The following is an 18,369-nucleotide window of genomic DNA, read 5'->3' as shown; positions in this document are numbered from 1 at the left end:
GGTTAACAAGGGAAAGACTGGGCCTTCGAGCCGACCCAGTGGGAAGGGCGCCGGCTGGGCCTTGGCCAACTGGTGCGGCTGCTAGCCGTTGGGAGGCCCAGGTGGGCAGTGGTGCAGGCCTGGCCAGGGGTGCAGGCCGCCTCTCCGCATAAATATCTCTCTTTTCCCATTTTAAAACAAAACAGAAAAGAGAAGGATAAGAAAGGGAAGGTAGGGTTGGAAACTGGGTATGGGGATAATTTTACTAGACTCGCAATAATGATCTTGATCCAAGAAATGTATAAATGGGCATGTGTAGAAATTTTGGATTCGAATTCATTTGAATTAAATTCATATGAGTTCGAATAATAAGTGGGCGTTAGAAAGGTCCCCAAATGTTGAGATTTTTGGTAGACCTCCGGAAAAAGATAAAAGAATTTATGGGCGAAGTTTGAGGAGCAAACTCGAAGCAGAGAAGACTTGTGATTATTTGCAAGTGTGTTCATGGGTGATTTCGAAAATGGAATATTTAATATAGCTCCCTAATATCGGGAGGATATGTTATAAAGAGAAGTCACTCCTCCCTCGATTTAAATGGATCGAAGATCCACACAATTTATTTAGTTGAGATGCAAAAGATTTATGACATGATGCAATACAAAAATAAAACGAGCAAGCAAAAATGAAACACACGGAGAAACCCGGAACCTATGGAAGTCTTCTCGAGCATCGCTCTTGGGGCGTTACAACACTCCACCACTACGAGAGGATCTCGTCCCGAGATCTAGGAAGGCACCGGAGAAAAAACAGAAGAGGAAAAGAAGAGGTAAAACTAAGTTGCTTCTTGACACAAGAGTGAAACCAAAGAACCTTGAGAGGTTGAACAAATTGAAAAGAAGAAAACAACGGAGATGAACAAAGTTGAAAACACTCCGTTAGAAAAGAGGAATAAGGAAGAACAAATTCGGACATCACTCCGGTTGAAAAGAGATGCAAGACTTGATAAGGCAAAAAGATCTTGCGCAGAGGACACAACACTCCGGTTAAATTGATAAGCATGAAAAGAACACGATCCTGACAAAACAAGAAGATGGGTTGAAGAGAGCAACATCACAATGCCTCCGGAACAAAAGAATAGTAGTTGGATCGTTGGAAAGGAAAGAGTTGAGAAGAAAATGACATCTTCTACCAGAATAGAATTTGAGAAGCATCCTTAGGAAGAAGTATTGAATGGAGTTGTTGGAAAATCAACAACAAAAACAAAAGGCTGCTTGTGGGCTTATGAAAACATCTCAAAGCTTAAGGTGAAATTCTGCCACTAACGAAGACAAGATTGGATTGATAAGAACAAGGAGACGAGAAACTTATTTCACCAGGAGGATAAATGAAGAACTTGGGTCATTTATGAGCACCATAAATAGCAACAATCCTTAGGGAAGGCTTTAGGTGAAACATGATACAAGATAACTCCAACGAAGAGGTTGATGAATTTAAAATATCTCATTCTTGACAACATGTGAATCATGAAACACGAAGGATATTTATCAAGAATGACATAACAATACCTCAAAAGATAAGGTAGAAAGAATTGCACTTCGGAATGCAAGATGAAGAATGCTTGATCTCCTAAGAAAAGAATCTCAATGAACACTTCGAGAAGAAATTAAAACCTTGATGAACCATCATTTAGAGTCTCCATGAAGAACTCCGGTAAACAAAAGGATGACAAACGGAAGGAAAGTGAAGTTGAAAACACAGGGTGAAGCCTTGCAATGATTAGATGGATGTTCATGATGAGAAAATTGAGAGAGCTTGGAACTCCGGGAAAAAAAGATGAAACAAATGAAATCAAGAATTTTGATGAACCTCCGGAATTAGGAATTAATCACTTGGATGAAACAAGAATAAGAATTACATTATGCGCATCCTTCATCAATTAAATTGATGACGAGCAACGGATTTGGCATACTACTCCTTCTTATTGGAAAAGATAAAGGATAGATATATCGTAAACTTGGGAAGGTCTTGATGGAACGCCGGTGTGATTTGGAAACAACGAATGAATTAATAAGAAACCCAGAGAAGAGTAATCTTGAATGGACCACCGTAAGAATTGAAAATGAACAAAGAAAAGATAAGGAAAACACCGGGAAGAATTATAAAAGAATGAAGAAACTTGAGAGATTATAAATACATGAGAACGGAGAGATCATGAACTGATTAGAGGATATTTAAATGATGCACCGGTATGATTGGAAAACGAGAGCTGAAAGCTAGAATGGATACTTTTGATATTATGGGCTCCGAAGAAACAAACTAAAAAGACTCCTGAATTGCTCCGGATGGTTGAAAAGAATTCTCACAATGGAAAACAATTATGAGAGGATGGCATCACGCTTGAACTAAGAATCTTCACGAGAACAAATATGATTGAAGAGAAACTCTTCCTCGGTCTTCAAAATCCGAGGATGACGATGGAAACACCATCAAGAATTCTTTAGACACTCCGGAAGAATCAGAAGCGGAGAGGTTGAGCCAAACGATGAAAAGAATCTGACAGATCTTTGAGAAATACCTATGACTGATGATAATTCATTCTTACGTCAAACTTGGAAAATAACTTGAGAGTAACTCCGGGAAGATTAGAAGAGTCAGGTAAGATTCTAGGAAAAGACATGTGGGTTAGGGCCCACTCAAGAGAAAAACACAGTTGAAACGATTGCTTGAAAAGAGAGATTGCACCGTTTGAATTAAATGGCTTGAATGAGATAACATCCTCGAAAAATCTAGAACGAATGCAGAGTGGAAACATGATTCTTCGAGATATCTTCAGCACTCCGGAACAATTGAATAGCGAGAAGTGGATGATTAAGAGGTGCACCGGCACGAGAAAGCATTGGGCAAAAGAAAAGACTATGCTCAAAACCAAAGCTTGAATTTAATCCATCGGAGAAGAAAAAGAACGAATAATGATGAACTTGAAGCTCCGTAAGCATCTTCCTGAGAAGCACCGGATAAGAACATTGGAGGAAAATAATGGAGAGACTTCTCATCAATAAGATGATACTTGATTAAGAAATCTGAGTCATTAAAGAAGAAAAAGGGTGGGAGGGCAGGAAAAACAAAGGCAACTTGGAGACGGATGAAACAAACACCGATTGGAAAGAATTGAAAAGACAACCTCGATGATCAAGATGGATTGGTATTCACATAGAAGTATGAGAACACTGCTTAGGAAAGGTATGGAATCAACACTTGACTTCGAAGCAACTTGAATACCACAACAAGAACAAAACAAAGAATTGTCTTGCAGAATAAGCCGGAACAAACATATGATAGAGATTTCGTCCGAAGTTTTCGTGGTGGGGCCTACACGGGCTCGGTCGTACAACACCATCATGTACAAGGCAGTGCACATGACATACGAAGCATCCCCGAGTCAGCATAGCCAAGGACTCTTTAAGACACAACGAGACCACTGTAAAACCAACCGTGGATAGGCAGACCACTAGACATCGAACCCCAATTTCATATCATACATCTGTCGGAAAGATATCCTAAGAGCTACTTGAATTCCCACTTATAAACTCCTGAAACTTTCCGGTTATGCAATTAGGTGTTGGGGATACAGGGCAAGCATAATAATCTCACCCAAAACTAACAAAACCTACATCCAGCTGTATCCATCCTTCAACACATAACCAAGAAACCTTCGGAAATCGTTTACCTCAACCTTCGAAAAGCATCCGTTATACGAGTTATGGAAATACTCCCGAACTCCCGCCCCAGTACTGGGTGGCGTCGAGGTTATCTCACCAACAACTGCATAAAAGAGATTTTTGATGTCGGCGAAACTCAGGTATTCCAGAACTGCAACGATAAAATTGTGACGACAACACCTCGGAGCTCAACTCCCCGGGACACTGCCACAACCCCTAAATGTCATGAGGCACCAAGAACAATGTTCTCGTCACAAAACCATCGGAATAATTCCAAGATAGCCGCGTGATCCTAAAAATTTTTTAGTGAAATTTGAGAAGAGAAGAGTCAAAACTCTACGTCAGGATGCCTCACCAGAGCGACGAAGGGACTGAGGAGTAAAAAGAATCTTACTCTCCGATATATATAATCCTAAAAAACTCAAAACATTTTTCTAGACTCAACAACGCCAACGATTCGATCAAGCAGGGGGCTCCTAAGTCGGGGAAGGCTCTGATTACCAACTTGTAACACCCTCGATGCGGCTATATCTCCCACGTGTCGAAGCACGACTTAGAGGCATAACCGCATTGAAGGCAATGTCACAAGAGGGGTAATATTTACACATCCCATGTACTGAATAAGAAAAGAGGTACATACTTTGCTTACAATCGCCACTTCACACAACACATGAATAAAGCATTACATCAACCAGATACAAACAAGGTCCGACTACGGAACCAAAATAAAAAAGACTACCCCTAGTGCTACAGATCCCCGATCGCCCCAACTGGGCTCCACTACTGATAAACTGGAAACGAGACAGCTCAATGAACACGATCTTCATTGAGCTCCTCCTTGAGCTCGATTGCGTCACCTGCATGGTATCATCGGCACCTGCAAACTGGTTTTGGAAGTAATCTGTGAGTCACGGGGACTCAGCAATCTCACACCCTCGCGATCAAGACTATTTAAGCTTATGGGTAGGGAAAAGGTATGAGGTGGAGCTGCAGCAAGCACTAGCATATATGGTGGCTAACTTACGCAAATGAGAGCGAGAAGAGAAGGCAAAGCACGGTCGCGAACTAGAAGTGATCATGAAACTACATACGTTCAAGCATAACTCCAACACCGTGTTCACTTCCCGGACCCCGCCGAGAAGAGACCATCACGGCTACACACGCGTTTGATGCATTTTAATTAAGTCAAGTGTCAAGTTCTCTACAACCGGACATTAACAAATTCCCATCTGCCCATAACCACGGGCACGGCTTTCGAAAGTTCAAATCCCTGCAGGGTTGTGCCAACTTAGCCCATCACAAGCTCTCATAGTCAACGAAGGATATTTCTTCTCCCAGGAAGACCCGATCAGACTCGGAATCCCGGTTACAAGAAATTTCGACAATGGTAAAACAATACCAGCAAAGCCACCAGAATGTGCCGATAAATCCCGATAGGAGCTGCACATATCTCGTTCTCAGGGCACACTGGATTGTCCAAGGTTCCGGTAGGCCAGCCCAGAGTTGCCCCTGGTGACCACCGGCAGCTGACAGGTTGGACCAACACTCAGAGGAGCACTGGCTCGGGGGTTTAAATAAAGATGACCCTTGAGTCTGCAGAACTTAAGGGAAAGAAAAGGCTAGGTGGCAAATGGTAAAACCAATGTTGGGCCTTGCTGGAGTAGTTTTATTCAAGGGGAACTGTCAAGGGGTTCCCATTATAACCTAACCGTGTAACGAACGCAAAATCAAGGAACATAACACCGGTATGACGGAAACTAGGGCGGCAAGAGTGGAACAAAACACCAGGCATAAGGCCGAGCCTTCCACCCTTTACCAAGTATATAGATGCATTAATTAAATAAGATCTATTGTGATATCCCAACATATCCATGTTCCAACATGGAACAGACTCCAATCTTCACCTGCAACTAAAAACACTATAAGAATTGCTGAGCAAAGCGGTAACATCTTGCCTTAGATCCTGCAAGGAAGAAGAACGAGTCCATGAAGAAGACAAATAGTCGTACTCGAACGAATCCTCGCAACTGCGGAACGGAACCGAAGCTAACGAGGGAAGCAACCCTGAAAGAAGCAAACATAGTAAACAACCACCACATAAACATGGCATGATGCACAATCAGGTATGATGCATGTCCGGTTTAATGAGGCATGGCATGGCAAAGTGCACAAGCAATTCTACAAATTAACTGGAGCTCAATATGCAACGAGTTGCATATTGACGAAACACCACACATCAATTATTTAGTTCACTCCCGGTTAACATGGCAAGAGGTGAAGCATGAGTAAAATACACAGTTAGGCATTTTAAATGAGGCCGGAAAGATCAAACAACAATTCCGGTAAATCCTCATGTGCATTTAGCAATTTAAAGCAAACAACAATTTTAACCATTTAAATGTTATTAACATGATGCGGATGACATGAGCAAGTTTTATGCAATTTGGAAAAGTTGGCAAGAGCATGATATGAAGCATTGTCATCGTGGTGGAAATGTAAGGGGTGCCACGACAACGAATCTGAAAGTGATGCCACGGCAACGTATCGGTTTCCGGTAACTCAATTGAGATGCCGGTGCAAAAGGAAGTGTGACGGGAGCGTGTCATGCAAGATGGTGGGGTGATCCCGGTAACTGGGTTCCCACGAGTTAGCGGTAGGAGAGGAGGACCGAGCAAGTGACAACTCGGGCATGCTGCAAACATAGGGTGCAACTCATACATCACGCAACATTCGTCCACGGCGGTCGTCTCGACCTTATACCTCTGAAGCGTGCATTATCGGAGCGGTTCGAGTCGGTGTAGAGGAAGTAGTGGAAGTAGACGTTCTCGTTTCCTAATTGTACACACCCCGTAGGTGTTCGGGGTCACAACGAGGAACTTGTCGTCCGCGGGGTCTTCGAGGGTCGACGGTAGTGGTACGCGTTTCGTAGCCATGTAGGGGTACACGTTTCGAAGGTGAACTTGATGAATTCGACTCCCTTCGGGGTTGTCGTGGTACTTGGTGTCTTCGGACCCGCCGGTCTCGTTCTTGTGACATAGTTGAACTTGAAGTTTTTGGTTCAAGGGTCTCGGCAACGGTAGTCGTTCTAGGCATCGGGCGTCAAGGTACTTGGCATTCTTGGGATTCCGAAGATGGCGGTAAAGGTACTTTGCGCATCACCACGTAGACGGACTTGAGGGTCATCGACGTTGGGGTACATGATGGTCTGGGTCTTGGCGTATCCGAAGGTGTGCTTGGAGAAACAACGATCGTCGTGGTACTTGTCGTTCCAGGAAGATGTTCTCGTAAGGCTTGGAGTTAGTAGTGGTACACGGGTTGTAACCGGCCTTGGCGGGTCACCGAAACCAGCGGCGGTTGAGGTACATGGCGGCGCATGGTGGTGGCTGTGAGCTCCTGCGCAGGGGAAGGAGAGGGCAGCCTGGTGGTCCTCCAAATGGAGCAGGGGAGGTCGATGCGGTCAATGGGAAGAGCAGCAAAATGACGAAGCAGATGGCATCAGACTTGGCGCGGAACAGGGGAGGCGGAGCTCCTGCTCGAGCAGAGGGCCCGCCTAGTCCCATCGCCTCCAGTGCCTCAAGTCCCGCGCCCGAGCCCTCATCGAAGGGACTAGGCACTGGAGGCGATGGGACTAGGCGGGCCAAAGCAGAGCCAGGAGGAGGAGGTCGGGGGCGACGAAGCAAGGTGGTGGCATGGCTCTGGCTGGCGTCGGGGACGAGGTTGCAGGAGGGGAAGAAGGCAGCGGTGGTGGTGGAGGACGGCCAGGTGAGGTCCAGTGACCGGCGGCTTGGAGAGGATTGGGCGCTGGGGCTCCTTCCTGGCTCAAGGTGGGAGAGAGGAGAGGGAGATGAGGGGAGGAAGAGCGAGGGGATCGGGCTCCTGTCTCTGCGAGCGCGTGCGTGGGAGGTGGCGTTGTAGGAGGAACGAGCGGAGAAGGAGGGGTTCGAGGGAGATGGCTCCTGGCGGCGGTGAGGGATCGAGGGAAAGAGGGAGAGATCGACAGGAGGGATTGGGCTCTAGGTTAGGTGGGCTTAGGGTTAACAAGGGAAAGACTGGGCCTTGGAGCTGACCCAGTGGGAAGGGCGCCGGCTGGGCCTTGGCCAACTGGTGTGGCTGCTGGCCATTTGGAGGCCCAGGTGGGCAGTGGTGCAGGCCACCTCTCCGCCTAAATATCTCTCTTTTCCCATTTTAAGACAAAACAGAAAAGGGAAGGATAAGAAAGAGAAGGTAGGGGGTGGAAACTGGGCATGGGGATAATTTTACTGGACTAGCAATAATGATCTTGATCCAACAAAAGTATAAATGGACATGTGTACAAATTTTGGATTCGAACTCATTTGAATTAAATTTAAATGAGTTCGAATAAGAAGTGGGCGTTAGAAAGGTCCCAAAATGTTGAGATTTTCGGTAGACCTCCGGAAAAAGATAAAAGAATTTATGGGCGAAGTTTGAGGAGCAAACACGAAGCAGAAAAGACATGTGATTATTTGCAAGTGTGTTCATGCGTGATTCCGAAAATGGAATATTTAATATAGCTCCCTAATATCGGGAGGATATGTTATAAAGAGAAGTCACTCTTCCCTCGATTTAAATGGATCGAAGATCCACACAATTTATTTAGTTCAGATGCAAAAGATTTATGACATGATGGCTTGATGACATGATGTAATGCAAAAATAAAAGGAGCAAGCAAAAATCGAACACACGGAGAAGCCCGGAACTGATGGAAGTCTTCTCGAGCATCGGTCTTAGGGCATTACAGTTACCCACGTCCGTGTTGACAGGAATCCCTTAAAAAAGGAGGCACGATCTCCGCTTGGATAAGACACGCCAATAAAGCCACGTCTTTGGACGTGGGGCGACGGGTCGGCTAAAACGGTTCGCAAGTAGTGGTTGGGCAGGCATGGTGTCATATCACCAAAAAGTGGTCAATGGGTTGAGCTCGTAAAATATTATGTCCTCTGCATTTTTGTATACAAGTCCGGATACAATCATCACATCTGAAGATCAACTGGGAGTTCGGAAGGGGGAGCCCGCCTTGCAATGCCGAAGACAATCTGCGCGCCGGACTCCTCGTCATTGAAGCCAGGTTCAGGGGCTACTGAGGGAGTCCTGGACTAAGGGGTCCTCGGGCGTCCGACCTGTTATCCATGGGCCGGACTGATGGGCTGTGAAGACATGACGGCAGAAGACCATACCCGTGTCCGGATTGGACTCTACTTGGCGTGGAGGGCAGGCTTGGCGACCGACTATGAAGATTCGTTCTTATGTAACCGACTCTATGTAACCCCAGATCCCCCCGGTGTCTATATAAGCCGTAGGGGTTAGTCCGGAAAGGATACTCATTACCATAGTCATACAGGCTAGGCTTCTAGGGTTTAGCCATTATGATCTCGTGGTAGATCAACTCTTGTAACACTCATATTCATTAAGATCAATCAAGCAGGACATAGGGTATTACCTCTATAGAGAGGGCCCGAACCTGGGTAAACATCATGTCCCCCATCTCCTGTTACCATCAATCCTAGATGCAAAGTTCGTGACCCCCTACCCGATACCCGCTAGTTTTAACAACGATAGCAGGCGGTGGATGTTGTTTGGGGATGTTGTAGTGGGCAAGCTCATCGTGAGCCCCCAGCTTTGGCTAAACCAAGCATGCTTTGGATGGTCGCACGCCACTCATCCATCTGCTCGGGTGCTGGCGGTAACCTCGGTAGTAGCTGAGCTCGCACCATGGCCTCCTGACAGCTTTGGTATCAGAGCCTGATTGCCTGTAGGATTACCAAGCCAAGTTGGTCGAAGTCGTGTCTAGAAATGCTTTAGTTATATAAGGGAATTGATTGTGGATGGGAACGTAAGGCTCTTTTTACTCCTTATCATCATGACCTTCTCATCTGAGTCATCTTATCTTTTCTACGGGGTTAAGAACTAGGCTTCTCTTCTATCTCTCAGGATGACATGTTACTAAACCATAGTTGCCTAGGATTGTTGAGTTCAAGTCTCAGTTCAGCTTCTACTACATCCGTATGTTCATAGCTGGCCTCAGAACCTTGTTACTGTGATGTTGAGTGGCTATGCCATCATTTTGCAGGATGACTCAAATATCTTTGAGCATTTACAGCCGTTATGCTGTCCGAGTCATCACAGGTTTCTAAACAATCTGATGCATTTGCAAATCCTTTCATTCCGTTCCCGATGTCCTTTTGGTCAGAATAAGCACACTAATCAATGAGTTGAGGTACTCTGTTGTCTTGACATATATGTTCGAGCTACTATTATGACCCTAGGTGTCTTAGAGAGTCACCTAGTAATCTAGCAATGCTTTGTATTCCCGGTGTGATGATTCTGGCCATTGTTCTCGAAATCATCCCGTGATGCCATTTAGTAGTAGGTATTCTACTCTTGGGTTCCTGACCCAAGATTGACTCAACTTACCTTATGTTGATAGTGTTTGCTAGTTCCTTTAGAATATTAGTAAGCTTTGGGATAGTCCTCGAGGCCTGTGGTATTTTCTTCTTCCAAGTACCATGGACTGCTTATGGCAGAAGTTCTTTTGAACCAAAAGATCACAATAAGAGTGCTCCTGATGAGTTCTTCATTCTACATTGTGAATCTGCCAGTTCTACCTTTCTACATGGGTTATCCGGAAGAAATGTTGAGCTTTGCTCGACATACTAATCTATGCATCCACAACTCAGAAAGATATATGTTCCTTGAGTTGTCCCTCCTTAGTTGTTTCTGACCTTCGTCTATCAATTGATAGTCGAGGGTATATCATTGCATTCGTTCATCAAAGTCTATTATTCTTGTGGTCCATCAAGCCATTCTACTCCAGAATGACTAGGAGAAAACAAACTCCAGAACCTCATCCATATCTAGGATTGGATCAAAGCAATTGTATTCCGCAGATCAAAATGCCAATCCAGCTTTTGCTCTGTTCTACCTTGAAGTGTTACCATCTTATTGTCAAGAATGTCATGAGAATTGCACCACCTCTTATGAATTCTTGACAGGGTGATACTTCTCGCCATCATTATTCATTCCTCGGTCCCGTGTTGTTGTAAGATTGCCGATAAGTGAACTGTGAGGTGTGAAATCAATACTCCTAGCAACCTTGTTTCTTGGTAGTTAATGGACAATACTCTCATTCTTAGCGTGCTGGTTATTGAATCATCATTCTAGGATAGATTGTGCTACCTAGTCCTTATTTCTGGTGCACTCTTCGATCAATGAGTTGGGGTTATTCAATCCCTCACTCATTTGATCATATCATCTTGCCCTAAAAAGCAAGATTGTTCTCGATCTTATTAACATATCGGTGGTTCGTGATTTTCCGGATATCTTCACGGAAGTATCACTAGGTCGTCCCCTGACCGATATGTGGAGTTCGTGAACAAGTTGGTTTCTTGTAAACCAGCCATTCTCCTGGAATCTGTGTTGGATACCCCTGAGCTAGTTGGTTAAGCCAAACAACAACTTGGAGAGTTGGAAGATAAAAGCTTGTCTGACTTAGTTCATGTTAAGGGATATCTTTTGTGTGTGTGTGTGTGTGTTGAAGAAAGATGATATCTCCATCCATTGGTCCACGTGATCAGTTGTTGGATCTATTGCCTTGTCAAAACTTTGACTTCAGTATGGGCAGTCATCAAGTCAAATCAGAACCAACGATGTTTGTAATGTTGTCTTACTCGTGGTTGATCCCTCAAGCATACACCATTACATCTTTTGGTCTGACCAATACTATCGCTTTGTTCACATAATGATGGAAGTCCAGTGATATGGAAATTCCGATGAGTTGCTGTTGAGCCCATCAGCAGCATCTTGTCTCCCCCATGATTCGCGTTAAGCATTTAGCTAGTGTTGGAAACTTTGTAAACAATGCTTCATGTTTCATTCATGAAGCATATGTTTGGATGAAAGAAGTGACTTCCTCTTACACATGTGTATTTGATGCAAGTTGCCGCCGTGAATTCGAGAAAGTTAATGTTGCTTCCTCTAGAATCATCCCAAGTCAGTCATGCATGTGCGAAGTATACATTGGTTTGTGAGATTAGCTGCCTCCATTCCAAATGTATTTCCAAGCACGCCAAGCCACTGATTGATTTGTTCAAGGTGAAGAAGTTCCTTCTTAAGAATCATTACTTGTGTTAGGACTTTGCTACCCTCATTCATGGTTCCCCTCCAGAACTCGATAGTGTTTTGTTGTAAGACTATTATGTGGTCATGCTTGTCTGGAACAGCGTGTTCACATGTATGTAGCAGAACCAGCTCATGTTTTGGAGCTTGCTATCGTAGTTTATCTACTGAGAGTCTCGCAACATTATCTCGTCGATTTGTGTTGCAACTCTTCTTTTCAGACATGTGAGTCTGAAGTATCCTGTTTCTAACCAGATCTGAATCTCAGGCAGATATGATGGTTGGAACATTCCCAATAGTTGCATTTTGTTCTCAGCTTGCACCGCCATTGTGCCAATTCCCATGGGTTGTCCTCTCGGTAATTGTTGTTTAGGATCATCTTCAAAAGTGGTCCTACCATGGGTCCCATCCATCTCCGATGATACGCAAATGATCCATTACGTTGTCTTCAACAAGATAGTCCACATCATCAATCCTAGTTTGAGTATGCCATTCTTTCGAACTCTCTCAAACGATCAATTATGATTGCCTTAGGATGGTATGAAGAGTTTCAATGATCTATGAATCAAAAGTAATTCTTTTTTCCACTTAAGGGAATATTTCTGCGAGTCACCTTCCTTAAGATGTCTCGTTATGATATCATGACAATTATCTCCTCGCTACTTCGAAACCATGCACCCTCCTACTTAAGCGTGGAATTGTTGCCTACCAAATTGAACCTTTATCATCCGCTTCTTTTGATCACCCCTGATGTGTGTTTCGTGTCTCAGCTCAAGAGATGTTTTACATGTCACTCCATGAGTTGATCTTGAGTGCTCGATCTTCGAGGCGATTGATTCCTGTAGAATTTCTTCTGCCGTCATCATGTTGGATGAAGATCCCGAAAGCAAAGACGTCAAGATCAAGATGACACAATAAATCAACATCCTCGAGATGGGCAGTTGGATCTAGAAGATTTTGATAGTTTTGTGACCCTCTTCCTTCTTACCTCACGTCTTGAATCTTGGGACAATATTCTTGTTTAGTAGGGGTGAGTTGTCACATCCCTACCTTTACCTTGACCTAGACTAGCTAGTCATGTGTGCATCATGTTTAAATTCCAATGAATTTGAATTAGGGACTGTTGAAACCCTAGCACAGATGAATCCAACTAGGTTCAAATAAAAAAATCATTTTCAATGAACCCAAAATTCCTTTGGAAAAGTTCATCATTTTTTAATTGGTCTAGAACCTCTGCCAAAAATGGTGCACATTTTCCTAGGTCACTTTGGATTTTTGAATGAATTCATAAATTATTTGAATTTGGGCATTTAATTGCTATAAATAATTAAAATGCCCAAATAATTCTGAAAGTGGTTGAGGGCTATTGGAAATATTTTCAAAAGTGCCCACAATCATTTTGAAGGTTTTTGAAAATGCCTTAGCATTTTACTTAAGTAAAAACAATTACGGAAAAATAGAAAGCAGAAACAAACAGAATAGAAGTGAGAGAGAGCACTACTAGGAAAAGGCGTACTAGTGGCACACCAGTTTTGCCTACTAATGGCGCACTACTGGTGCACCACTAGTACCACGCCACTAGTATTTTTTACTAATGGCGCACCACTGGTGCGCCATTAGTATAGGCCACGGTGCGCCATTAGTATTTTTGAATTTTGAAGGCGGGAAAATAGTAGTGGCGCGCCATCTAACCCCCACCGTGTGCCATTGCTATTTTTGAATTTTGAATTTGGATCTCGATCATGATTTTTTTCGCCCATTTTTGCTCGTTTTTTGGCGATATTATTTCAAATTTTGTCCCTGTTTTTGGATCTTGTATGTTCTTTTGCCATGTTCTTTTGCCGAAGCCGAGTTCGCCGGAGACGAGGAGGAGGAGGTCACCGGACAGGCGCTCGCCTACATCACCGGAGAGGAGGAGGAGGTCACCGGAGAGGAGTTCACCGGAGCATCGGAGAGGAGGAAGGAGAAACCATGAGGGGATGGGAGGAGAGGAGGGAGGAGGAGCTCACCAAAGAGGAGGGAGGAGGAGCTCACCGGAGAGGAGGGAGGAGGAGCTCACCAGAGAGGAGGGAGGAGGAGCTCACCAGAGAGGAGGTAGGAGGAGCTCACCGGAGAGGAGGGAGGAGAAACCGTCAGGGGAGGGGAGGGGAGGAGAGGAGGGAGGAGGAGGTCGTCGGAGAGGAGGAGGAGGAGGTCGCCGGAGAGGAGGAGGGTAGTATGGAGGAGAGAAGGGAAGATGGAGTGGAGGAGAGGAGGAGATGGAGTGGAGGAGAGGTGGAGTGGAGGAGGAGAATGAAGAGGTAAGGAGGAGAGGACCACACCCAGCCATATATACGGCATAGTAATGGCGCACCGCGGGCAGGTGCGCCATTACTATTTTTTTTATTTATTTTAAATTTTGAAGGCAGGAAGATACTAATGGCGCACCATGGGCAGGTGCGCCATTAGTAACTTTTTTATTTTTATTTTCTGACTTATTTTGAATTTTGAAGGCGGGAAGATAGTAATGGCGCACCATGGGCAGGTGCGCCATTAGTAAGTTTGAATTTTTTTGCCTCTCCAGATCTTAAAAGCCCTGTATCTTCTTTCTGTTAGGTTTTTGAGGATTTTGAAAATGTTTAACGGGGTTCGCCTAGTTAAATTCGGATGTAACTTTTCGAGTAGATGATTTTTCATATAAAAAACTTTTTCATCCAAGTTCGTACGCAAAAGTTATGCCCATTTTACAAATTCTCAAGAGATTTCGCAAATAAAGTCGAAATTCATATTTGTAAATTTTCACAACAACTAGACCACATATCACATGGGAAACTTATTTTCTTTTATTTTTTTGACATTTCCATCATTTTTTTATTTTTTTAAAACTGAAAAGGCGGTCCACGGGGGGGGGGGGGGGTGCATTCGGTGGAAGTGATGGCCAAGTTACTAATGGCGCACCGTGGGATGGTGAGCCATTACTAACTAGTAATGGCGCACCATCCCACGGTGCGCCATTAGTAGTCTAAAAAATAAAGTAATGGCACACCACTCCCACGGTGCACCATTAGTAGTTTTGAAAAAATTAAAAAAAAATTTACTAATGGCGCACCGTGGATGTGGTGCTCCATTAGTATTTGCACACTAATGGCGCACCAACACATGGTGCGCCATTAGTATTTAGTAATGGCGCACCACATGTATAGTGCGCCATTAGTGTCCATATTGGCTATAGCTGTTTTTGTAGTTGTGGAGAGTTTTACCTGACAGCCCACTTACCTAGCCCAACTCCTCTAGCCGGCCCAGCCCACCTGGCGACTCGCCAGTCGTCCTCAACCTCTACAAGTATGCAGAGGCGAAGGCGGGCATGGCGCGCGCTGAGGCCGCCACCTCCTCCTTGCCTGCCTCACGCCCCCGTGGCCTTCTCGCGACGCCCAGGGGACGTGGACGAAGCCCCGCACCGATCCCCTCCTCTGGTTCCCTCTCCCTCACTGTTCCCCACCTCACCAAACTGCGCCGCCACCACTGACGAGCTCCAGCACGGCCACAGCCACTCCCTCGCTCCCTCTCCGCTTCGCTGAGCTCCGCCACGACCCCGTGGAGAAACACACCCAACGCACGCGACCAGAAGAGGCCCCAATCGACCGGAGCGTCGTCGTCTTCACCTCCGGTGCCCGGAGATCGACTCCGTCAATTCGCCTCGTCCAGAGCGTCCCCGAGGCCGCTAACCTACCCTGCCGCATCGCCGTGAGCTCCTCTACGTTTACCCCCTACCTCCAAGCTCTAGCTCGTCCCGTAGCTGCTGCACACCGAGCTCCCGCGCCGCCGCCCACCATGGCCGACGGCCGCGACGTCGCCGAGCTCCCCTAGTCACTCTGTGCTGCCTAGAGTCCCTCTGGAGCATCTAGCAACCCTGAACGCCCCTCCGTTCGCTCGCTAGCTAGCTGCAATGCTGCGCTCACTGGAGGCCGAACTCCGGCCGCCGCCTCTGTCGTCTCTGCCGTCTCTATAGGCCACCCCGGCTCCTGGCGATTGCTCCAGAAGATGCGGCACACCCCCAGCTCGCCGTAGCCGCAAACCACGCGCGAAACGGTGCTCTGTAGCGTTGTTCCGAGCAACTCCGGCGCGCCACCGCCGTGCGTTTGGTCGCCGGCGTTTTGCTGACGTGGCGCTAGTTTAGTTCGCACTAATGACCCGGCTAAACACCCTAGAGCCACTGCCATGTGGGGCCATGTACCTGTTTAGGTTAATTTAATTTTTTGTTTAGATTAGTTCATAACCCAGTGGGACCCACTTGTCATCATTGACTTTGCTGACGTGGCTTTTGACTGGTCCCACCTGTCTGTGACTCGAGCCAGCACTGTGAGACTGACGTGTGGGACCCACGGGTCAGGTTTGACCCTGGTCAGCCCCTGTTGACCTGATGATGTCACACCGATGTCATGCTGACGCAGTAATGTTTTTCTGGATTTTAAATAAATCTAAATGATTTATTTATATTCAGAAAATGTTTAAAACTTCTAAAAATCATAGAAAATCAACCATAGCTTAGAATTAAATAAATTATATATGGAAAATTATCAGAAAAATTCAAGGAATCCATCTGTACCATTTTCATGCATGTTTGAACAATTTTTGTCCTCTGTTTTGGACAAAACAAATATAAGTCATTTAAATAATCATATATGGTGTTGGAATTTAAATCATGTATTCAAACCAACTTCATTTAAATCATAGCTAGATGCATTAGCTCAAATCACAGCATATTGCCATGTCATGATCATGCATCATATTGTGGCAATGCATTGATTGTGTTCTTTCTCAATTGTAAGTGTTTGTCCCCTCTCGATAGACGTGGTTCCGACGATGTGATCGATGACACCGATGAAGAACTATACTATCTTCAGAAGTGCCAGGCGAGCAAAAACCCCATGTTCATTCAGATACAATCCCACTCTCTTACTCCTTCTCTCTTTTACTGCATTAGGACAACAACGTTTCAACTGTTACATGCTGCGGTAGCTGAACCCCTTTCCTCTGCATGACCTGTCATTGCCACAGTAAATAGATGAAACCCACTAGCATGAGTAGGAGTTGTTTGAGCCCTGATGTGCCTACTCATTCATGTTTTTTGTCATGTCTGCTACTACTTAGAGTTGAGTCAGGTCTGATTCATCGGGGATGAATTGGAATGTGGTGAACATGTCCTACTGTTGAGAGCTATGTGTGTGAACACGATTTGGTAAAGGTAGCGGTGAGAGGCCATGTAGGAGTACATGGTGGGTTGTCTCATTGCAGCCGTCCTTAGGAACTGATTTCTGTGTTGGTGATCCATGAACAAGTACTACCACGCATGAGAATGCTTAAGTGCCCCTGTCGACTTATTAATCAACCTGATCTCTGTCCAGGAGTTGCAACTAGTTTCTGGTGTTTGTAGGTAGTGTTAGTCTAACAAGTGGCACCCGGTACAGGTGGGCTTGGGACAGACTAGACACAGTGGCCCGGTGTACCAAGTGGCACCCGGATGGTGGGCTTGGGAATCCGGTACACATCGTTTGGTGCTGTGAGCGACACCCTGGTCGGATCTCCATGCGGATGGAACCCGAATAGGCGATAAACCTGGACTAGAGACTTGTTGGTTAGTCAGGTCGTGGTCGACTCCCTCGCCAGGCTTCCGCTTGAAGGTTGTCGAGATACACGATGTGTACATGGTGGTAAGTGGCGAGAGCGTGTGTGAAGAAGTACACCCCTGCAGGGTTATCATTATCTATTTGAATAGCCGGATTCCTTGGATATGGAAACTTGGACCCCTTACATAGTTCATAGACAAGTGAAAGTGGATACTCTAAAATGCGCAAGATAAGCATGAGTGCTATGGATGGCGTTCTCATATGGAGACGGGAGCAGATCCATAGTGGAGTATTGATATGGTGAATATGTGGACTCATGTGCGCCACCTCAAAGAGTTACTTGCAGTCGTAGTTCAGGATAGCCACTGAGTCAAAGCTGGCTTGCTGCAGTCAAACTCCACCACCCCTTTGTTGATACCGATGCATATGTAGTTAGTTCTGATGTAAGTCTTGTTGGGTACATTTGTACTCACGTTTGTTTATTTTATGTTTTTGTAGAGAGAGTTCAGTCTCGCTAGTAGTTCCATGTGGACTTCGACGTTTAGCTTGTTACCTCAGCTACGATCTTGTGCCCTCCGCAGGATCTGGCAGATAGTCAGGCTTCTCAGCCTTTTTCATTTGTAGATGTCTGTACTCAGACATGTTAAGCTTCCTCCTATGCTTTGACTTGTATGCTCTGAATGCTGGGTCATGAGACCCATGTTTGTATTATCTGGCACTTCGGGGCCTAATGAATAAATATTACGAGTCGTAGAGTCTTGTTGTGATGCCATGTTGTATTGCACATATTGAGCATATTGTGTGTATGATTGAAATGCTTGGTATGTGTGGGATCCGACAACCTAGTTGTTTATCCTTGGTAGCCTCTCTTATGGGGAAATGTAGTCTTGTGCTTCCATGAGCCATAGTAGTCCGCTACAGCCCGGTTCACC

The sequence above is a fragment of the Triticum urartu genome, chromosome 4A (assembly GCF_056163025.1).
Source record: "Triticum urartu cultivar PI428250 chromosome 4A, HENAU_Tu73, whole genome shotgun sequence".
In the NCBI taxonomy this organism is placed as follows: Eukaryota; Viridiplantae; Streptophyta; class Magnoliopsida; order Poales; family Poaceae; genus Triticum; species Triticum urartu.
Note: the sequence above shows the minus strand (reverse complement) of the source record.